The 23395-nt window shown below is 44.8% G+C and overlaps 1 protein-coding gene across 1 annotated transcript in view; it reads left to right on the top strand.

Moving 5' to 3' along the window:
• The window catches only part of ATXN1 (ataxin 1), a 194347-nt gene that overhangs the window by 26257 nt on the left and 144695 nt on the right, over positions 1 to 23395 (top strand). The window contains exon 2 of the mRNA XM_039251494.1: positions 12216 to 12341. The gene's annotated coding sequence lies outside the window, so the exon portion shown is untranslated. The remainder of the gene's footprint in view (positions 1 to 12215; positions 12342 to 23395) is intronic.

Genomic DNA, 23395 nt, shown 5'->3' with positions numbered 1-23395 from the left:
TCTGTATATACGCTGGAGTGTAGCCAGTATAGCCAGGAAGGGAATGCAGTCCTGATACGTGCTTCAACACGGATGGATCCTAAAAATATTATGCTGAGTGAAAGAAGCCAGTCAACAAGAAGTCATATATTTTATGATACCATTTACAGGCAACATCCAGGGTAGGCAGATCCACAGAACAGAAAGTAGGTTAGCAGTTGCCATGAGCAGAGAGGAGGTGAGAATGGAGTTTCTTTTTGAGACGATGAAAATCTTCTGGAAGGAGATAATGGCAAAAACCACTGTATCGCACCCTTTAAAAATGATTAAAATGGTGAGTTTTGGGGTATGTGACTTTTACTTCGATTGCAGAATACCCCTCTAACCCCGTCTGTTTACCCATCTCTAACCCTGCTTGTGTGGTCACAAGCCAGTCACTTAACCCTTGCTGCAGGCCTTATTCCATCCATCAGCCTGGTGATTCCACACTGATCCTACAAGATTTTCCCTTCAATGTCATACTTCACAGAGAGTCATCCGTACTGGCCTCCACTCCTTTACCAGAACTTGCATCCATCAGTCCTCCTCAGGCTTTGGTCCCCAGCAGAGCTGGGGGGGGGGAGGGAAGGGGGGGCAGGGAAGACCATCTGCCAATCTCCATCTGCAGATTCCATACCCGACCTGCAAGGCCCTGCATTTGCCCAGATAGAGGCTCAAGAGCCTCTTGCATACCCCCGGGCGGGGGTGGGGGTGAGGGTACTTCCAGTGTTTGGAATTAGAAGTCAGGTTTTCACTGTGGCCCTGTGGCCCCGCCACGGAGCTGGACGCATCCATCACCGCCTCATCAGGGACTGTTAACTCTTGAGAACAGATGGAAGAAGTCACACGGCATTTCCCAGCAGGCACAGGTGATTCCTGCAAACTCAGAGTGAAAGTCGCACATACAAAAATGTAAATGTGTGTGAGATGTGATGCTGTTACTCACAGAGCTTAAGTGCTTTTAATTCTGGATAATAGATAGTCAGGTCTGATAGCTTTCGAGATTGATCTCTGAGCCTACTGAGGGGTCCATGGTGGAAGGAAGCTGTCTTCATCATTCTAATTTTTTTTCTTCCTCTCTCTTTCTGCTGGGGTCAGCAGAAATGGGAATCTTTTTTTTTTCTTCCTCTTCCTAGATCAGTATTATTATGATTATGATTATCTGAAAGACCTGTATGGGAGGGATGCTGCGATCTGAATTAAAAATAGCATTTTATGCCCGCCCACACACAGCACTTGAGCGCTCTGAATGCCTTTTATAAATGCAGACTTTCTGCCTGGCTAGATAAAAGAACCTGTCACTTCATTTCCATAACGAAGTCATTCCCAGGAGGATTCCATTGTTTTAGCAATAGAATTTTTGTAAAAGGCCTCTTATTTTGCCTGAAAAAAGGTAACAAAAATGAACTTTCGAGAGAGCTTATTCGACGAAACAATTAAAGAGCGAGAGATTTTTCTCCTCTTTTGATATGTTGGGAGTTGTTAAGTGTGAGAATCCCCTGAGGCACGATCTGAGGATAAACCCCTAAACCCCGAGAATGAAGGAGGAGGGGAGAAAACCCCTTATTCTTTCTTCTGATAGAAATGAGTGGGGCGGGGGTGTGCTTTTCCCTGAGAATGTGTGACAAACAGATGTTGCTATAAGTCTCTGGAGTTTTTAATATTTATTTTTAAAGAGATGTAGAAAACTTTTAGAGCGTTCAGCACGTCAAGAAACTCCTTGGGATTTCTGATGAAATATGATCGTCAGGTATTTTGATTGAGTTTCAGGACCGTGAAACCCATTCATGGCTGTATCTTGCTGGGGTCCTTTGCTCAGAAAATAGTAGTTAGTATTTCTCTTCCTTTGGGCTTAACACCTTGTAGCAAGTGGAATAGGAGAGGTTTCTTTATACAACACTACTTGCAGTTGGCTCTGGGAGGCATGTGTACTTGAACTTGCTCTCAGCTGCCTCCGTCCCCCTTCCGTGTTCCCCCCACCACACAGTGGATCTTTGCTCCAAATACGGTATCGAATCTTCACTTCCAGATTCACAGAAAAAGGATAATTGTATTTCTTGGTACTTCCCCGGCACCAAATAACCCACATCAAAGTATACCTGCCTTTGGTGTTTCAACAGGTAATCCCTAGACTTAATGCCAAGTGGCATTTCTGTTCCTTGCTGTTTACAGCTGAGACCATTGAAATCTCAGTTTTAAGCTAGAATCGCTTTATTAAGCCTCCTCCAAAAGGAGAGAAGTTCTCAATAACGCTTTTGTCTTGCGGTACTTTTGTTCTGATGGCATCAGAAAGCTGTGATCTTTAAACAAGGAGACAGCTACCTGGAACAGTAGGAGAAAAGAGACTAAATAAAATATATGGTCATTATATTTGTTGGTTTTATTCATTCGATGAGACAGACAAAAAGGAAGACAAATGAGGTTCATTTACTATAAGCAGGGAGTGTCCTCTTCTCCAAACACGATGCAAAAGGTGGGTAGTTAAAACTGTTGCTGATTTGGACTTTGGGAAAATAATTCTGTTTTTAAAAAGTCTTTGAACAGCCTTTACTCATGTAACCGTACTAGAACTTCTTTTTTTTTTTTCATGTTTATTCATTTATTTTGAGAGCGAGAGAGCATGTTAGCAGGAGAAGGCAGCAGAGAGGGAGGGAGGGAGAATCTTAAGCAGTCTCCATGCTCAGCACAGAGCCCGAGGTGGGGTTCGATCCCGCCACTGTGAGATCGTGATCTGAGCTGAAATCAGGAGTCAGGTGCTTAACCAACTGAGCCACCCAAGTGCCCCACCATCCTAGAACTTCTAAAGCACAACTCGAGGTCCTGGTTGTAGCTGTGCATTTACGTAGCAGTATTTTCTTAAATCAAAAGCAAGTTGTGGCTTTGATCGGATGCTTCCAGAGTTTTGCTTTTAATACCTTTGGTGAATTCTGTGACTTGTGTATTTGTTCAAAAGTGTGGAGGAGGAGGAGTATGTGGGTTCTGTCTTGTCGTTTTACTTTGACCATCATTTGGTCTTAGTACTTTGGGAGGGCAAACCAAATAAAATACTTAAAGATGCTATCGTATACCTCTTAATATTATGTCAAAAAGAGAATGAGAGGGAAATACTTAATAAATCTCTGCCTTAGAATTTCCACTCATTCTGTTCTAAATTTTGTTCGAATTTACTAAATTTTGTCCTAAAGCAAGAAGAACAGAAGTTGAAAGTCAGAGCGCTCCTCACAAGGGCTATAGGTGGCCCATAACTGCTCATAATTTGTAACGGCTTTGTAAGGGCTTTGTCCCTACCTTCCCCATTTTTACCAAGCCCTCCTGCAACACCCAAGCTAAACAGTGCCCTTCTCAAGCAGGCATGAATAAAACTCCTTCAGGGAGAAGCCGTGTGATGACTCACAGTGGTGTGAAACACACTCGTAGCCCAGAGAATGTGTGGCCTCAGTGTGGTGTCCGGGCTTCTTGAGCAAGGTTCCTTTGTGTCCTGGGCCAACTGCCTTCTGCTGGGCTCCAGGAACCCCTCATGAGCAAGGTTCTAAACAAACAGGGCTGGGAAGAAAGTGTCGATAAGGAGCAAAAGCCACCTGGGTCCTGAAAATTATAATTTCCTAGAGATGTCATTTCTCTACAGCTATTCCATGCAGATTGGATATTTCTCCTGTGTATTTTCATTTTATTCTTGCTATTGCAGACACACTTTTCTCTGGATGCCTAATTATATTTCTTAGCAAACTTTGCTCCGTTCCAGTGAGGAGACGTAACCTGCATACAAATATAGATACCTGCCGATTCTAAACGTGTGCAGATCAAGCCTTACTTGGTGTGATAAGCTCTGCTGATAGTAGGAAACGGTGGCCTGATCGGCACGAATTAGGATTCTTTTAAGTTTGATCATGATTTTTCTCAGCATATTTATCTCTCTGATTTTGTGTTCTTTTTTTTTTTTTAAAGAATGTTTTTTTTAATGTTTTATTTATTTCTAGGAGAGAGAGAAAGAGAGAGAGAGAGAGAGAGACAGTGTGAGCAGGGGAGGGTCAGAGAGAGAGGGAGTCACAGACCGAAACAGGCTCCAGGCTCTGAGTTGGCAGTCAGCACAGAGCCCGACGCGGGGCTCGAACCCACGAACCGCGAGATCATGACCTAAGTGAACGTCGGACGCTTAACCAACTAAGCCACCCAGGTGCCCCTCTGATTTTGTGTTCTTTAGACACATGCTAATTTTAGTTTTTATTACCTAAACACAAGCCAGCTAATATCAGTAGAGAATGCCCCCAAAGGTATGCTAGATATCCAAGGATTACCAGTATGGAGAAAGATTTTATAGTGGATAAATCACACAGTTCATCAAATGTTGATTGAATAGGGACCTCACGATCAGATGAATCAATCAGATTCATCAGAATATCTTTGGTTTGGGTCGCTTCCCACCCTTCACCTCCATCCACCTCCTCCTCTCGGAAAGTTCTGCACTGACATTGCCTTCCGGGGAAAGAGAAGCTCTTGGCCTTTATGCTCCTTTGTGCGTAGAGGCAGAGCCTCTGCACCTATGGTGAGGGTGTTCATCCCAAGGAAGCATTTCCGAACTCGGCAGTTTCCAGCAACTTTGTTGCTTTTCTTTCTTCCCCAGAAGAGCAAATACAAAGGGTCCGCTTCAGTCCTGAGCTGGAAAAAGAGGCGCCTGCAAAACATTTCATTGATGGAGCAGCCTCCGTAGAGGCTTAGGTAATGATGTTTCTCCCAAGTCACCAGAAAGGGAGCACTCCTATTTGGTAACCACAGAGTAGAGAGACTTGAGGCCGTGTCAGAGTGAAAGTAAAATATCACGTTCTCGGCCAGTTAGCCAACCAGCATCAATCGAGTGTTTACCATTTGTAAAAGGCACTCTGAGGGTTACACGAAGGCTGGTTATAAACCCTGCCTTCCTAGACGTTACTGTAGCCTGCCTGGGGAAATGGTGCCTCTCTTAGCAAAAGGAATAAAATTATTAGTATGCTAAGGAAAAGGAGCAAAAACTATTGGGGTTCACATTTTAAAAAGCACAGTAGTGCCTGTTATCCACAGGGGATATATTCCAGCACCCCCCAGTGGGTGCCCAAATCCATAGACAGTCCTGAACCCCGGATATATTTTTTCCTATACCTACATAAGTATGATAAAGCTTCATTTGTAAATTAGGCACAGTAAGAAGTTAATAACAGTAGCTACTAACAAAGTAGGAAAATTCTAATGTACTGTAATAAAAGTTATGTGCGTGTGGTCTCTGCCTCTCAAAATATCTTAGTGCCCTCTACCCACCCTTCCTGTGATGACGTGAGGTGATCAAATGTCACTGTGATGAGATGCAGTGAGGCAAGTGACACCGTAGGTACTGTGATGTGGCCTTTAGGCTACTGTTGACCTTCTGACTTCACATCAGAAGGGAGATCATCTGCTCCTGGACGGACTGTGGGGAACTCAAACCGTGCAGAAAGCGAACTCACACCTAAGGACAGAGCTGCTGTCCTTCCCATTGAACAAGTTGCAAAATGGCAGGAGGAAGGAATGAGTAGGATTGGAGCAGGTCTTGGTAGGTGTGACCTGCGTTATGACCTGTGGAGTAGAAATATGGGCTCTCAGAGAGGAAGGAGCAGCGCAGTCTGGGTGGGACAGCGTGCATCAGGCGGAAGATAGGAAATGAAGCCGGAAGACATGCTGGGACCGGATGGTGAGGGTCTTACCCATCAGATTGTGGATGGTTTCAGCAAGCTGTAGGAACCAATGGAGGTATGGTGTGGAGAGGTTGTTTTATATAATCTACTTTAGGGAATGTGATCTAACTGGATGACTCAGGTGACTCAGAGGGCAAGAAGAATCGAGTCTGAGCCAGCATGGTGGTGTGGGGATGGAGTGCAGGCTTGATAAGACTTGACAACCCACAGACAGAGGAAGGAAGAGAAGACACTGATGCCCTTACCAAGAATCAGAAATCAAAGGAAGACTGGGTTGCCAGGGGTTGGGGTGGGGGTGGGGGGGTGGCGGATGGGAAGTTTTGAAACATACATAATTTATTTATACTGCATGTATCCAGCACCTTGGAAGGTGGGGGCGGGGGGGGGGTGCTGCCAGGGCCCAGGATACAGATTTAAGAACAATATGCAATAAATGGAAATAATTAAAGAAAGAAGAGAGGGCTGAGCATGTAACCTCAGAAATACATACCAGGGTTAGAAGGAAAAATAAGAAGGGTCAAAAGCCAGGAAGGGGGAGGAGGAGAATGTGAGGAAACCCAGATTATTTCTGTCTCAGAGGAATCAAGAGTCCTAGGATATTTTTGGGGTGCTTGGGTGGCTCAGTCGGTTCAGCATCCAACTTCAGCTCAGATCTCACAGCTTGTGAGTTCAAGCCCCATATCGGGCTCTGTGCTGACCGCTCCGAGCCTGGAGCCTGCTTCAGATTCTGTGTCTCCCTCTCTGCCCCTGACCCACTACACTCTATCTCTCTCTCTCTCTCAAAAATAAATAACAAAACATTTTTTTAACTTAAAAAAAAGAGTTCTAGGATATTTTGGTTTCAAGAGACTAATAAATAAAATACAACTCAAAGTGATTTAAGCAAAAAAAAAAAAAAAAAGGAATTTATTGTATCATGTATGTATTCATTTTCTGTTGCTGCCTAACAAAGTAATATAACTTAGTAGCTTAAAACCACACCCATGTTATCGCAATTTCTGCAGATAACCACTGCTTAGCTGCTCCACGCAGGGTTTCATAAAGCTGAAATCAAGGTGTTAGTTGGACTGATTCTCATCTGGGGCTGGCCATCCATTTTCAAACTCACATGGTTCTTGGCAGAACTTATTTCCTTGTGGTCACAGGACTGAGCCCCCTTTTCTAGTGCTGGCTATAGGCTTGTGCCACTCTCGGCACCTGGTGTCCACCTCCAGAACCATCTCATGGGGTGCTGACCCCCCCCCAATATGTTCTCTCATTTTGAATCTCATTCTTGGAAGAGCTTGCCCCTGGAAGATCTCGCCTGACTAGGTCAGGCCTACCAAGGATCATCTTTCTCTTTCAAGGTGGACTGATTTAGGACCTTAATTTCAGCTGCAAAATGGCAGCACCTGGGTTAGTGCTTGATTGAATAACTGGGAGATGGCATGTGTACACTAGAGCGTAGGGCAATCTAGGGGCCCCTTCAGTATTTTGTCTATCAAAACACCACTAAAATATCCAGGGATAAATGAACTTTCAGCATGGCTGGATCAAAGGGACCTCACTGTTATCAGGACTCAGACTTTCTGTCTTTCAGTCTTGCTTCCTGTCACAGAGCCTTCTTCTCCAAAGGGCTTTCCTCACGGAGGAGTAAAAACAGCTTTAGGGAGTACACGCTTTCACGTTCCAGCCATTCTGAGGAGAGACCGCTGATTGGCTCTGGTCATGTGTCTGTTCGTAAAATCAGTCACCACGGTGGGAGAGAGATGTATTCTGATCTTCCAGAACTAGGTCATGTGCCCCTCCTGCACCCAAGGCATGAAGTCACCCCAGTCCGGATAACAAAAGATTGGGGGAGTTGTTCCAGAAAGATGCTGTTCAGGCAAAGCTGCTAGTCCACTAAGGAAAAGTAAAAGAAAACTTCTAGAACTGTAGATGAGCTGTGCCAAATAGTAGAAGGGAAGTCTGTTAGGAAAAGGCCACCGCTTTTAAGAGGCAGGTTAAACTGCACCTGGTGAAATACCGACATGAATTTATACCACACTTTACCATGTTCGTTAGTGAACGGGACAGAGACAAGAGCTATTTGAGAACATAGTAGAGACTGTTGGAAGGTCTCCTAGGGAGAGCAGTGGCTGCATATGTCTGAGCCAAGAAGTTTCTGGTAGAGAGAACGATGGAGAGATGGATGACAGCATTACCCTAACAGAACCTGGAGCCAATGGGAAGAGAGCAGGCTAACAGTCCAAGACTGAGGCAACAAAAATTTCCCCCAGATTATGAGGTATGTGGGCCCTTTGGGTTTTTGGGCCAATTGTCATCTCTCTAGAATAGACAGGTATGCTTCTTTCCAGTAAAGCCAGTGATTAAGTACACCCAAAAGATTCTTAGCCTCTGTCTGCCTATGTAATTGACCAAAAGGCTTACCTTTGGAGGAGTGGTTCTCAAAGTGTGGTTCAAGTGTGGTCCGTGGGCCAGCAGCACCATCATCACCTGGGAACTTGTTAGAAATGCACATTCTCCGGCCCCACTCCGGTTCTAATGAATCCGAAATGGGAGAGTTGGGGGGCGGACCCAGGCATCTGTGACCTCCAGGCGTTTCATGAGACCTCCAGGTTTTTCTGATGGTGATTGAAGTTCAAGAGCCACTGCTTCAGATCATCCCTGTCCCCCCTCCATACCCCACTGGGGTTTCCTTAACGGTGGCTTTGGAAAGCTGTAAGAAACAAGACTGTATGTGGCGACTGTTCAAAAGCCACTAATGAGTAAAAATGTAATAGATTGGAAGAACAACAGAGAGAAGGTGAAGTTATAGATCAATTGTTCTCTAGTCCATGGAGGACTTTCATGTGCATAGTAGGATGGTAGCGTAGGCGCTATGGGTCCTTAAAGGACAGAGACAGGTGAGAAGGGCTTAAATTACAGCTGTGGAGTAGTGATGCCTTTGGAGTAAGGGTTAAGTCGTAGAGCTGGTTTTGGATACAGATCATTTAATTTAAATTCAGGCTCTCCTACTAGACACTGTTAGGAGGCTGCAAAAGAAAAGCATGGCAAGGTTTCTTTCATCAAGGAGCTTATAAACTTTTTAAGCCTTCAAGACTTAAGTCAATTCAGTGGAGTATAGAAAGACAGTATAATGGAGTGCTGAATTGAAAAGGACCTTGAGTCAAAATGTGTGGAAGAGACCGTAAGTGGTGTGGGCAGTCAGGGGAAGGAGAAATTGGCATTGTGTCATTTTCTTCTCTGGACAGAGGATGAAACTGTCAGCCTCACATAATTTCCTAAGTCTGATGACAGGGGTATTAGACGCTCGGTTTCAAGAATACCTTTTTCCTGCTCTCTCTTTTCCCTCCCAGTTTGCTAAAGTTTGTCAAAACCGCTAAGTCAAAGTGAGGATGTGTATTCCGAGACTTTGAACTTGAAGGTTATTAAAGTTTTTGGTTATATGAGAAACTTGTAGGAGGAATTATGTTTCATCCCAGATGTCTTAAATGGGACGAGACTTAAGTAGAAGCTTGGCCTCTTTGTTTCAAACGCTTTCAAACTTACTTCATTCACGGGGAAAACATGAATGAACCTGTCTGACGATGACTTAGTTTTGCAGCATGAAGAAGGCGAATTACTGATTTTCCTTAGTGGAAGGCTTAAGCTGTACCAGAGTGGGGATGATAGGAAACAAGAAAATACTTCAGATGAACACTGCATCTGCACTGCATTTTACTGCTTTGCAGCATGCAGCTTACCCGGGTAAATAAACAGATAACTAAACTGAGAGCCAAATGAGAAGCCTCACAGGACACTTTTGACAGTGCTTTTTGAGTCCAAGAGAGAGACAATAAAAACATCTTTTTTAAATAATTTTTAAAGTGTTTTTTATTTATTTCTGAGAAAGAGAGAGAGAGAGAGACAGCGTGAGTGGGGGGGGGGGGTGTCAGAGAGAGAGGGAGGCACAGAATCTGAAGCAGGCTCCAGGCTCTGAGCTGGCTGTCAGCACAGAGTCCGACGCGGGGCTTGAACCCACGAATCGTGAGATCATGACCTGAGCCAAAGTCAACTAAGCCACCCAGGTGCCCCAAAACATCTTAACAGGAAAGCAGAAGCCAGCAAGTTCGGAACCTGACCCAAGTCGCTAGGAAAAGTTTTTCAGAAGTTTATGTGGAATATGTGACCTGTTTTTAGCTGTTTTGGGGGGAGGGGTTTCGTACCTGCAGCTGTGGCACACAGGTATTAACAGAGGGCTTCCTTTCATGTCACTGTCTATGATGATGGGGTGATGTGAGATGCATTAGGAACCCAGACATTCCCTTTGCTGTCACATCAAGTATACCACCTGCATCAAACTGTGCTCTTCCAGCAGAAACTACTAGTGTTTGTTGTTCTGATGGCCTGGCAGTCGGAAAGAAGGAACAGCTCTTATTTCAAGGTATTGACAACATTTCTCCTGCTCATTTCTTGATAAAGGAGACCCAGTTGAGATGGCCAGGGGAAAAAAACAAAAGATAAAATACCAGAGATTAGTCGTATAGGTCCAGTCGGATCTCATAACCCAGAGGCTGTTTTCTAGGCCTGGCAAACTTTGCTCACATGTTAGTGTTGTCAGAAAAGCCTTCTTAAACCCCTCCTGAGTGAGGTACTCCCGTCATGATTGCAAATCACGATGTCCCTTTTTCCTTCACCCCGCCTATCTGACCCTCAGATTTGGTACATACACTAAAGATGGTGTACCTTCATTCTGTCGTGTCTGTCCCCCTCGAGGCAGTGAGCTCCGCAAAGGCACAGTCCTGGCCCATTCCATTCACCGTTACGGACATAGAACCCGGTGAGTATAGTAAGCACCAAGTAAATACTCATCCAGGGAATGAATGAATAAGAAAGCACTCTGTACACCCGAACCTAATATGGTGTATCCATTATAACTCAATGAAAAAGAAGAAGAAAGCACTTTGTAACCTGTAGTCACTGTGCAAGCCCAGGTTAATTATAGTAGCTGATCAGTCGCAGACACCTCCTTTCTCCCTTCTGTCCTAACTTTTGGGGGGACTTTTTTTTTCTAGTTAATTTGAAGCATACTTGTCAGTGTTCTACCGATTCCAAATCTGATTTGCTGTAATTCAGTTTGGCCCTTTTTTGAGATCAGGGTCACATTATCCCCCTCCCAAAAACAGTGCTACCCCAACCAGCAGGGACTCCCGCCCTCGCTCGGTGTCTGCGTCAGGCTCTAGGAGGGAAACATGGCGGCCACTTGTGGACGGTTGGGAAGCAAAGTGGGGTCTCGCGTAGCACTTCGGTCCTTCGTTTCTTATCGTCCCCCAACCCACTCATGTACGTCCCTATACCTCAAGCGTGCTTCTCAAGAATACACAAGTCAAAAAAAAAAAAAAAAAAAAAAAAAACAGGATCATATTGGCCCAGCGAAAGCTGTTCCTGGCTCTGTCCTAAAGGAGGGAAAACATCAAGAAATCCAGGTGTGGAAAATATTAAGGATCGGGATGTGAATAGGTCTTTTCTTTAAAAGCAACAAACAAACAAAACTTCTCCAGTCCTTCTCCAGCAAGGCCTCCGCGTGCCACTTCTGTGTGTGTGTGGAAGTGTTATCCTCGGTGGGTGGGAATGGCAGACAGCCAAGTGGAAAATTTCACAGCCTTGCAAACCTCCAGTGCACTAAACCCCTGTAAACCAGTGGTCAGAGGGAGCCGGGTGGCAGGGACCCACTAACGATGCGCCTGCACATGCCTCAGTCACCCACCCTCCCCTCCCCCCTTCCCTTTGCTTCCCGCTCTGATCCAGGCCTGCGCTTTCTCTCTGCCTGAGCTTCCCGAGGGCTCTGTTTCCGGCCCTGGGCCTCCCTGGACCCGTCGGTGGACGGGGAGTTGTAGCACAGCAGCCCATGCAGACTTTTGCACGTTTCGGTGCCCCAGGGATAGTTGACTGTTGGTGCCTCGCCAAAACTGGCTTTTAAATCCTGGCTCCGAGCTCAGTAACAGGCTTATGACCACTAATAATACTTGGCGTTTACATAGTGCCTTTCTTCCCCGGGAACTGTGAGTACTTTGCAAGAGTGATGTCACTGATCTTCCCAACGAGCCAGCAAGGTATGGAAATGGCCAAAGGTGATGGTCCCAGGTTCTTCCCTTCTGCAGCGAGTGAAATCCACAGGCATGTTTTGAGGCTGTGTTGCATATTTGCATCTCAGCTGGGATTGCATCAGGAGTCTCCCAGAATTGGCTTCAACTTTATGGGGTGGGGGGGGGAGTGGGGAGGTGTTAGGAGAAGGCAGGGAAGGTTGGGAGCGACGGGCGGCGGGCGGGGGGGCGGCTGGCCGGACCATGCTGTGTCTCCTGGGTCGGGAGCCAAGATACTAAATTTCTCTTTTAAGGAAAGGGTCCTGGCGACCGGTCTCCGGTGAGCTGTCAATCTAATCAATCTGATCGTGAGCCTTATTTTGTTGAGATCAGGAGTGACTGGCTGATGCATTTACCTTTTCCTTTTTCTTCTCTGTGACTCCCGTGCTAGGTATTTCTCACTCCTCTGGAAGGAAGAAAGAGCACGCCTGAGCCCGGAGCACTCCAGCGCCTTGTGGGAAGTCTCCACGGTGAAGGATAAGCCAGGGCTACCTGTGACCAGCGCACGCTGAATGTTGTAAGTTAATGAGACGCTGCAGTGGCTTGCCTTGGACGGTGTTGTGAATTGTGGGGTGTCACTGAGCCAGGGCGATGAAGGGGTATTAGCGTGAGTTCTAAGCGATCATCCAATTAATTTCTTTTTTTAGAGGAGTGGTTCTGTTTTTATTTGCCGGGAGCCTGCCTTTCTCCGGGCTTCTGTGGGGCACTGCTCATTATCTAAGAGAGGAATGTATCCAAGAGAGGAATACAGTGACTCTTTCACTGTTGGAAGGCCCTTTCTCCTGGTTCAGTTACGCAGTGTCAGGTTGAGAGCAAACTCTTTCAACAGGGCTCTTACAATTCTCTTAGGTTGGTGGCTAGGGGCTAGAATTCTCTGGGCTAAGGATTAGCAACCAGGATTTCCACCCAGCAATTACTTGTATTTATGTGAAGTTGGGTGGTGGTGGTTTTTTTTTTTTTTTTTTTTCTGGAATGAATTTTTTTTTCTGGCTTTCAAAAATCTGAGGTATGCAAATACAGTCCGTTGTTTTTGGATGCTTCTCTTATTCAGACTTGGCCGAGGTCCTGATTTCTATCAAGGTGCAGGGGCAAGATTTGGGGGTTAGTAAAGTATCAGCCGCCGGTTGCTTTTCATGAGGAATTTTAGTATCAAGAAGTGGAAGAGATAGCACACTATGGTTATCAAGGAGCTTATCCGCTGCAAAACTCAGGAACCTTACACGCTCTGTTGCTTTCTGGAGATGTTACCTCATTGCTAAATTGTGTCCAAAGGAAAAAAAAAGTTTACAAAGTTTTAATTAGGGAAAGAATACGGCTCCAGGAAACCCAGAATTGGCTATGAATGTATCTTCTTCAAGTTTGAGAAAACTAAGAACCAGCTTTGACCCGGACTTGTGTGTGTGTGTGTGTGTGTGTGTGTAAAATACATACATGTTTAATACATACATATACATATTTAATATATGTTACATATTTGTGTATACATTATATATACATAAATACATATTTTATGTGTATAGATATAATTTTATATAATACGTTTTTAGCTTATTTAACAAATATTTTTAATGTTTTATTTTTGAGAAAGAGAGAGAGAGAGTGAGCATGAGCAGGGAAAGGGCATAGAGAGAGGGAGACATAATCCGAAGCAGGCTTCAGGCTCAGAGCTGTCAGCACAGAGCCTGACACAGGGCTCGAACTCAGGAACCGTGAGATCATGACCTGAGCCAAAGTTGGACACTTAACCGACTGAGCCACCCAGGCGTCCCTCTGTTTAGCTTCGTAGTAATTCAGTCAGGAACCTTTTCCAGGCATTTTTTACTTCTGTTTTTCCAGTTGCACAAATGACTTTGAAAGAGCAAGATACAGCAGTATGAGTGCATATGTCAGGGAGGAAAAGCATTAACACTGAAAAGAAAAATTTCCACTGAATATTTTTTAATTCATGATTTACTAAAAATTTGTGTTAAAATATGCATCTTTTGGGGCGCCTGGGTGGCTCAGTCGGTTAAGCATCCAACTTCGGCTCAGGTCGTGAACTCACGGTTCGTGGGTTCCAGCCCCGCGTCGGGCTCTGTGCTGACTGCCAGCTCAGAGCCTGGAGCCTGCTTCAGATTCTACATCTCCCTCTCTCTCTGACCCTCCCCTGCTCACACTGTCTCTCTCTAAGAAATAAATAAAACATTAACAATTTTTTTTTAAAATATGCATCTGTATCCATGTTTCCTCAGGGTTAAACGGTCCTATTAAAATAAGCTTATTAAATTTAAAATCTCCCAGTGCCTCACAGTCACTGGTGGGAAACACCGGAGTTTTAATATGTTGACATTTAGTGCATATGACCATGTTGGTTCTGGTGGAATACATAGCTCCCAGAATCAACAGACCTAAATTCGATTCCTGGTCCTGGGGTTCAGGTCAAGAACGTCTGCAACCTTTGGCAAGTCATCATGAAGTGTTACTTTCTTTGGTCTGTATGCTACTGTTTATTTTGTACATCTGTATACAGCAAGAACCTGTTAATTGATCGGTTGACATCGGGTTTGGGGTCCCCTAAAGGGGCACAGTGTTGTGTAAGGCACTTGAATACTTACTAAAAAAAACTCTCTCTTATTGTATTAGTTTCTGTCACTATTGGGGTGGCTCTGTTGGTTGAGCGTCAGACTTCATCTCAGGTCATGATCGCATGGTTCATGAGTTCAAGCGCCACGTCAGGCTCTGTGCCAACAGCTCAGAGCCTGGAGCCTGCTTTGGATTCTGTGTTTCCGTCTCTCTCTGCCCCACTTCCTACTCTTGCTCACTCTCTCTCTTTCAAAAATAAACATAAGTTTTTTTTAAAGTTTCTGTCACTGTTAAGGAATAATTTGGATCCTCAAGTAGTAGTGTATTTTACTGGAAATTATCTTCCCAAAAAGGTGGCCGTTAGAATACACTTCTGGTGACTTCTTTTTTTCTGGTGATGTTTTAGAAAGCATTTTTATCCTAGGAAACAAGCATCTTCTGGAAAAGGCTCTAGGTTTCAGGTTACATTTAAATGAATAATGCAGATACTAAAATCAAAACAGCTTTTGTTTCAAATCTGGTGGGTTTTTTTTTAAAACCATTGCTTTGAGATGCTCATGTGATACCCTGTCAAACCCCAAACATTAAATGAGGTTTTCAAAGAAGTTCTGAAGTGTTAACTTAAAAATGCCACATGGCCAACAAAAGTAATTTTAAAATCCTTCTGTGAAGGGCGTGTGCTGAGAGAAAGGAAGAGCGTTCTAAATTCTAGTGAAGTCCTCCGGAGCTGAGGACTTCCTCTTCCAGCCTGCATTTGCTCTGCAGGGAGTGGGGGGTGGGGGGGGGTCCCAGTGTTCTCAGCAAGTTGTGACATGAGTAATCTTGGTCGTTAGTAATCTTTTGGGGATCCGGGTGCATTTTTACATGGAGTGCATACTTTGGCGTCCTCGCTGCCCCAGAACCTGTGCCATTGGAGTAGGGAAGGCAAGACATTTTAAAAGAACACGTGCTTGCACGTAGCTGGGGTTGGAATGTGGAGAAACATTTGAGTAACCGTGATTGCAGCTATTGGAAATAGGGGCTTCTGTCCTCAGAAGTCCCACAGATTGAACCACAAACGTACTGCTTCCGTGGGACCCCTCGCCTGTCGCCATTAACCACTTCTCAAATCTGCCACCGTCTTCCGGGAGATGAGTATCGCTCCTGGAAGGGTCTCAGACGGTGGCATCTTCATACAAGATGTGGTATCTTCGTACAAGAGAGGGATGGTCATGAAAACTTGCCTACGGGTCGGGAGATCTGAGTTCTCTGCATGATGTTACCGTTAACCTTGGAACTTTGGAACCCCTAAAGCCCCAGGGGCCTGATTTATGAGGAGTAACATGAGAAAGTTGACTTAAGTGGCCGCTGGTGGTTTTTCCTGCTCTGCAGGTCTCTTTGCATAATGTGTCAGCTTGGACGAGGCAGGTAGGACCTTCATTTTTACTCCGTTTGGCTTCTGAAAGTCAGTGATTTGGCACAACTTCAATTTACAACTGGTTTTCTTTTTTTTTTTTTTTAAGTTTATTTATTTTGAGAGAGAGAGAGAGCACAAGCAGAGAGACGGGGGCAAGAGACAGAATCCCAACGAGGCTCAGTGCAGAGCCTGATGCAGGGCTTGAACTCACGAACTATGAGATTATGAGCTGAGCAGAGATTGAGAGTTGGGGGCCTAATCAATTACACCACCCAGGCGCCCCTACAACTGCTTTTTAAAAAGATGAGCATAATCTTATGGTTATATATATATATATATATATGGAGAGAGAGAGTAAGAGAGTTTGTCATCATCATGATATCCTTTCCACAGGACCCTCCCAAATACCACAGGACAACTCAAAGGTGTTATTTGAGTGCCTTTTAAGAATATAGTTTTAGTCATTTAAATTAGGGTCCACAACTCATGGGGTCTTTTCAAAAATTACATACGAGTCACTTTTGTTAATTGTTTTTCAGTGTTTATTTTTGAGAGAGAGAGAGACAGTGTGAGCAGGGGAGGGGCAGAGAGAGAGGGAGACACAGACTCTGAAGCAGCCTCCAGGCTCTGAGCTGTCACCCCAGAGCCCAACGTGGGGCTTGAACTCACAAACTGCGAGATCACGACCTGAGCCGAAGTCGGACGCTTAACCCATTGAGCCACCCAGGCGCCCCGAAGATGAGTCACTTTTGAAATTAAGTTTTTAAAAACTGTCCACCTCCACACTCAAAGATAGCTTCGCATATATATGCAAGGAAGCAATGGTCTCGATTTCTTTCTTAAGCTTCTCTGCTTCTTAAGTAGGACTTCTCGAGTTACCTTTCAAAGAAGCATCTCCTGGTCTGTATAATACCCACCTTGTCCCTCTGTGCTCCTAGCCTACTTCATTTTCCTTTGAATCACCTCTGTGTTATATATTTATTTGATAATTGTCCACCTCCTCGACTAGACTGTAAGCCCCATGAAAGCAGGGCTATTATTGTTATTATCATTATTACCAGATGGATCCACAACACCTTTGGCTGTTTGGCCTATAGCGGGTACTCAGTAAATAGGGGTTGACTGAATGTCTAAGGAAAGTGTGCATTACCCCTTAGAAAAGAGAATATAAACACGGTTCTCATGAGACTTGCTTGAATCTGATAGTATTATCAGGTTGAGGTGGTGGCATGGAGAGATCTATGTATTTTCTTTTACTTAGAAGTAGATACTAAGTGTCTATGATGGGTGTAAGTGAATGTACAAAGGAAACAATTTGTTTAAAAAAATGTTTTATATGACTATCAATAGAGTTTGGGGATTTTCTCATCAGGTGCTGCACCTGGTGGATTTCCTCTCATTTTCCGTTTGAGTGGTTTGCTTTTATCGGTTGTTTCTGAGCCGCCTGACCCAGCCTTCTGTGAATGGTGGTGTTTTCGTCTCTTACCGTCACACCATTTCGTTACCATTGATGTTTACGCTTGTTCCCAAAGCAGGAGTCAGGCTTCAAGTATGGGATCTTTCTAGAAAGAAACTCACCACTTACTGAACAGCATCATTTACATTTTCTTTACTTACGTATGATGCACAAATTGGGTCAAGGAAATAGTATGCCAATACCAAGGTCCATCCAACATCTCCATGGTGTGAGAGGGGAACTCACAAGGGCTTTCTCAGGACGGAATCATCCTACATTGCTTTTGAGGACGACAACATTAAAGGTTTCTTGGATTTTGTGTTTATTGACCCGCTTTCCCGGAAAACCTCTGAGTGCAGAAGTTACCTGCTTCCTAGGAAGAAAGAGGAAGACCAAAACACCCGTGTGCGTATTTAGACAGCGTTATGCTGTCTTTATAAGCTTTGAAAAATGGCACCTGAATTTCTCCTCCCCAGAGTGAGAGAATTACATACACATGCTCTGATAAGAGTGATTTGGGAATTTCCCGCGTGTCTGTCAATTTGTACCTTTTAGATTTGCCATCTGTGACACCAAATTCTCTAGCACTCTCAGAAAAAAGAAAAAAGAAAAACCCTGAAGTAGCTAGGGGGATCAGGAGAGAAGGGGAGATTTTGCTGTGACAATAATGAGGACCCCGCCTCGCTGCTTTTAGTCTTTGCTGTGACGGCCCTGTCGCTTGGACTGCATGGCGCAAAGGCTCTGACCGAGCCGTTCTGTGCCAGCGCTCAGAGCTGTGCTGTGTGGCCTCGGCTCTGCTGGTGTTTTCAGCCTTACCCTTTGCTTTGCCCTTCTCAGACCTCCTTGAACCACGTCTTACTGATGGTCTCTCTAATTCCTGGCCGCTGCCCCTTTGGTGGGCCCTTTGTGGGAGCGACTCCATCCGAGAACTAATGTCAGAGGTGCTTCCTGAGGCCATGGCGAAGTCCAGCACATCCCAGGCACCCCCTCTCTCCTCAGCATCATCTTCCCCCAGCCCTCATCGCAGGGAGGAGAGGGAGATGCACAGGACACCCAGACATTGTGGAAGAAAAGATAAACACTCGTGCATCTTCTACAGTATTCATGTTCTGTGTGGGAAAGGAAGCAGCCCCAGCCCGGTGAGACTGCTTTCTAGCCGAGGAGTACGAGGTTTAAAGGCTTTGTGTTCTCTTTAAGGTTAGAATTCACTAAATAAATGATACATATTAAAAGAATTTCAGGTGTGCTAAAGTCCGTTATGGATACAGTGATGCATAATCGATATCTGCTGCTCTCGGAGACTTTGCTAGCAGAGCCCTGGGGGCGGGCTGTGCACTTGGCATGGGAGTCAAGTACCCCGGAAGGGATGGTGGGTAAGCGTGCTCAGAGCTGGGTTTTCAGGGAAGGCTTTGAACACCGATGTACATCAGAATTAGACCTTGAAGCAAAGGCAGGACTTTAGCCCCATGTCTGTATGTGCTTTGAGAAGGCAAGAGAGGGCGAGCTGATAAAAACTATCTCTTACTTACCTGCTCCTGTGTCTGGGACAATGAGACCTCCAGTCAGAAAGTTCTCTCCATCAGAAATGATGTGGTCAGACAGCGACAAAGACATAGAATGGGGATTTGTAGCGTCAGAGAACCATTCTCCATTAGCATCAATCTCACATATTTATTAGCAAAAGCTGACGCAAGCCCTGGGGTCACTTAAAGAAACAATGCCTTTCAACCCAAGTAGGTATAGGGTTTTGAACTTGAACTTGAAGACAAAAACCACACCCAGAAGTAAAAATATGTCTTGAGGGATGTATTTTTGAAGTGTCCACCGTTGAGGAATCCTGTGCACCAAAGGAGTGACTGGCCAGTGCGGCCAACCTGGGAGGGAAATAGTAAGTAAGTCCCATAGTTTTGGCCATCCCCGAGGTTCGTTGGATCCATCGTCTTAGTTGAAATATGGCTGATGTTTCTTATTTCTTACACACTGTATCATTCCATAGACTTTGAACTCCTCATTCCCCTAAAAGCTTGTTTTTTCGCTTTTGCTTCCCTACAGAAAAGTGAGGTGCAAATAGGAATGAAATGACATTGTTTTGTCAGAAAGCCCGAACAAAACCTTTTGAGTCTTTCTCACCAGGAAATAAATTGTTCCTTGGGACTAATGTCAAAAAAAGAAAAAAAGACTAAGAGAAAGATAATTTTGTTCTTTGAGTTCTCCCCCAAAATTTTTCACTTTTGTGAAACAGTCATTGGTCGAGGACCAGAAAATCATTGAACCACTCCCCTGATGCATATTCATATTAAATTTCAAGTGGTGGCTATACAATAAACCATGCTAAGTGGAATCTTAGATTGAAAGAATTAATTCATCTTCTATACCTCTGGAACATTAAGCTAACTTGTTACAGGCACCTAAATACGTATGTTTGCCTGATTCAGAAAAAGTATAAAATGCTTTTTAGAGGCTCCTAGGTGGCTCAGTCGGTTAGGCGTCTGACTTTGGCTCAGGTCATGATCTCACAGTTCATGGATTCGAGCCTCGCATTGGGCTCTGTGCTGACAGCTCAGAGGCTGGAGTCTGCTTCGGATTCTGCCCTCCCTCCCTCTCTACCCCTCTCCTGCTTGCTGTCTGCCTCTCTCTCTCTCTCTCTCTCAACTAAATAAACATTAAAAAACTGTTTAAATGCTTTTTAGGTGACATAGTAAAATTCACTGTTTGAAACCTACATTGGAGGAAGTTGGTTTTTCAGTCTTTTCTTTTCTCTTTGTGCTTATGTTCGAAAATGACTTAAGTAGAACCTCCCCCCCCGCTTGGAAATATTAATGGGATACAAATGGCAATCTCTTTGGCATCTTTAATTTCTGAAACTCAGCCAAGCTCTCATCACCATGCCCTTTGGATTCTGAGCCATCTTCTTCCATCCAGAAATTCCATGTCTTTCCTGGGCCTTTACGACACACGCCTTGCTTACCATCTCCTTTCTGGTCAGTGTCTGGCCAGGAAGAGACTTGTCCACCCTGCTGGCAGAATTCCCTGGATAGGACCCTTGCATGAGTACCTAGACCTCTCCGTCCTCATGGACGTGGAGACGCTGAACTTTGTGCATCTAGAAATGAAAACAGCCTTGCTGGAATAGATTTCTAAAATTTCTGTTAGGCCGCTCTTCATTTCATTTTCCTTTTTTCTTCGCCAGCCTTTGTAGTTTGAGTCGAACTGAAAAATTGTAATTTCTCTAGGGCTAAAGTCCAAGGCTTTAATAGGCAGTCTTAATGCCCTGAGCTCCTGCGAGTTGCTACCCGTTATAAGCATTGTAAAACTGACTCTGCGGAACAAAGAGAACAGGTCACAAAGATGGTTCCCTTCTTCCACCATGGCAAGCCCTCGTTTTCCAGGCTTCTTTGCCGTTTCTTCTTTGTTCTCCAAGAAAAGGGGGCACGAGATTAGGATGTTATTGTTCCAAAAGGGGACAGCGGTGGCCTGTACAAACTGATTCCTTTTCCCTTCCCTTTGGCAACCTCAGTTGCTCTACCTGTTTTCTGGGTCTCACGCTTCTGCTTGTGGATAAGCTTCTTCCCCGTTTTCAGGACGCTGAGAAACTAAATATACAAACGTCAGTTTGGTGACAGCGTATCTACTGGCTCACATAATTCATAATAGAGTCATTCGGCCTTTACGTGAAGAGAGTTTCTTGCCCCTACTCTGTCACCAGCACGTGGAGCACAAGTGTAGATGAAAATATAGCGTGTCAAGGTGAGAACTGTGCCCTGGGTCATGTTAGTCTGTCGCTCCCTTTAGCAGAGGAGGTGAGCTGCCAAGTGGTGTCTCGTTGGCTGTCATTGGAGGTGGAAATCCAGGTTCCCGGCACTCTGGCAATCTATTTCTGGGCCCCAGCAATGACGCCACCTTCTCCTCGCAACCTGCTGCCTGGCCCTTCTCTAAAGGCAAGCGAGGGAGTGGCAAGTGGAAGACAGTGGCCTCCAGAGGGGAGTTGGCAGTCACCTTGCTCATGGAAGAGTTTCCATTTGCTTCATCTGGGCAGGCCTCCAGGAAGGGATGTCAGTCCCCTGGGACCGTCCCTTACTGAGGATCGTGGACCACATGGTTGTTCCAATACAGAGAGCATCCATGGTGAATAACAACCTGATGAGTGGATCGTCCCGGCGAAGGTGGGGAACTCCAGGCCAGGCTTTTAGTCCATTTCAGAACATTGGATGGCATCAGTTTTGCTTGTGAATTGGGCTGATGTTCTGGTAGTTCATCAGCACTGGCATTCAGAGTTGGGGACACGGGGAGCTGTTTGAGAGGAATCGGGTCAGGAGAGGGAGCATAGAGGGAAACACCACCACGTTTGATCTTGGTTCCTTTCCCCGTTGCTTGTTCTGGCCTGAAAGCAGTCGGGTGTAACTAGAGCTTGCTAGCTGTGCTCCTGCAATTGATCCATGTACCCAGCACTGAAAAGGAACACTACTAACTTGTCCCCTTCTTTTTAATTACTCTCCTTCTCCCTTTATGTCAGAATGAACTGGCACCCAGTCATTTTCCCCCCTCTTCTGATTTGGATCCAAAAGAACGTAGAAATCCTGAGTATTATATTTTCAAGGCTCTGATCTAGGGGGCCTTGTCTAGATTAAGTCTAAAATTGGGCCACCAATTGACATTGGATGTCTTGGGGACTTTATTCTACAGGCACTTCATTGTGGACGTCCCTAGCCAATGACCCCAGCTGACATTTTCTCCTAGGATTGCTGCTGTCTGTGTCAGCATGGAGATGTCAGGACATTTTTCACGAAGAAAGAACTAAGGGCAGGTCTACTTGGAAATCTTATTGCGAGGTGGAAAGCAAGGGAATCTGATAAATGGGATGTCCCCGGGACATTTGAAACTCATAAATGGTATAAAGTATCGTTAGTACCTTTCCTTTAGTTACCAAAAGAATTTCTGCACTCTCAGAGATCTCCTATCATTTCCTCCACTGAATGAGGATACTTCGCTAAGATGGTGACCATGTGGTACTGCGGCTTCATGTTGGGGAAGCCAGTTACGGTGTAACTGAACATTTCCAGCACAACTTTATGCACTCGGCAAATATTGATTCCCTCTTTCCTACCTGGAATAAGGATAGATGTTGAAGATCCAGGACTGGAAATCAGAGAAATGATTTGGGGACAAAAAAGAAGCACGTAGCTGTTTATACTTTCAGAGCATCCTATGCTTCCAACCTGTTTCTTAACAAATGAAATAAATCAGTTCTGTTTGATAGTGTGTGGTGTGCCTAACAGGTCATCATTTTATGTTGTTGAAGTGTTTTTTTTTTTAACTTTTATTTTTATTATTTTCTTTATTTGAGAGAGAGTGGGAGAGGGGAACAGAGGAAGAGAGAGAATCTTTTTATTTGAGAGAGAAAGAGAGAGAGAGCAGAGGAAAGGGGCAGAAGAAGAGAGAGAAAGAATCTTTAAGCTGAGCATGGAGCCTGACATTGGGCTGGATCCCAAAACCCTAGGATTATGACCTGAGCTGAAATCAAGAGTCCAACACTCAACTGACTGAGCCACCCAGGCGCCCCAGGGGGTGAGAGAGAGAGAGAGAGGGAGAGAGAGAGAGAGAGAGAGAGAATCTTAGAGACTCCATGCTCAGCACAGAGCCTGACTTGGGGCTTGATCCCATGACCCTGAGATCATGACCTGAACCGAAAATAGGAGTCGAATACTTTGCCAACTGAGCCACCCAGGTGCCCCAAAATGGTTTAAAGACACTGTATTCTTAGAGCAAAAAATACCTATTATATGCATTTTGATATTGTAGAGAAGTAGAGAGTTTTTTTAAAAGATCATTACATAACTCTTAACCCAATATTTAATGGTAAATAGTCATCTTTCCTCATGGTATGCAGGCAGTGAAGGCCGTTCTCTCATATTGGTATGAATAATGAATGCAACTAATGTGAATTATGATAGTATTGGAAGATTAATACCCTTCTCTAGCTTTGACGATAGCTATTTTTTTAATGTTCATTTATTTTTGAGAGAGAGAGAGAAAGAGAGTGAACAGAGGAGCAGCAGAGAGAGAGGGAGACAGAGAATCCCAAGCAGGTTCTGCACTGTCAGCACAGAGCCCAACACGGGGCTCAAACTCCCGAACCGTGAGATCATGACCTGAGCCA

Source organism: Hyaena hyaena, unplaced genomic scaffold, assembly GCF_003009895.1.
Source record: "Hyaena hyaena isolate Hyena2069 unplaced genomic scaffold, ASM300989v1 scaffold_389, whole genome shotgun sequence".
Taxonomy (NCBI): domain Eukaryota; kingdom Metazoa; phylum Chordata; class Mammalia; order Carnivora; family Hyaenidae; genus Hyaena; species Hyaena hyaena.
Note: the sequence above shows the minus strand (reverse complement) of the source record. Positions and strands in the feature narration are given on the sequence as shown.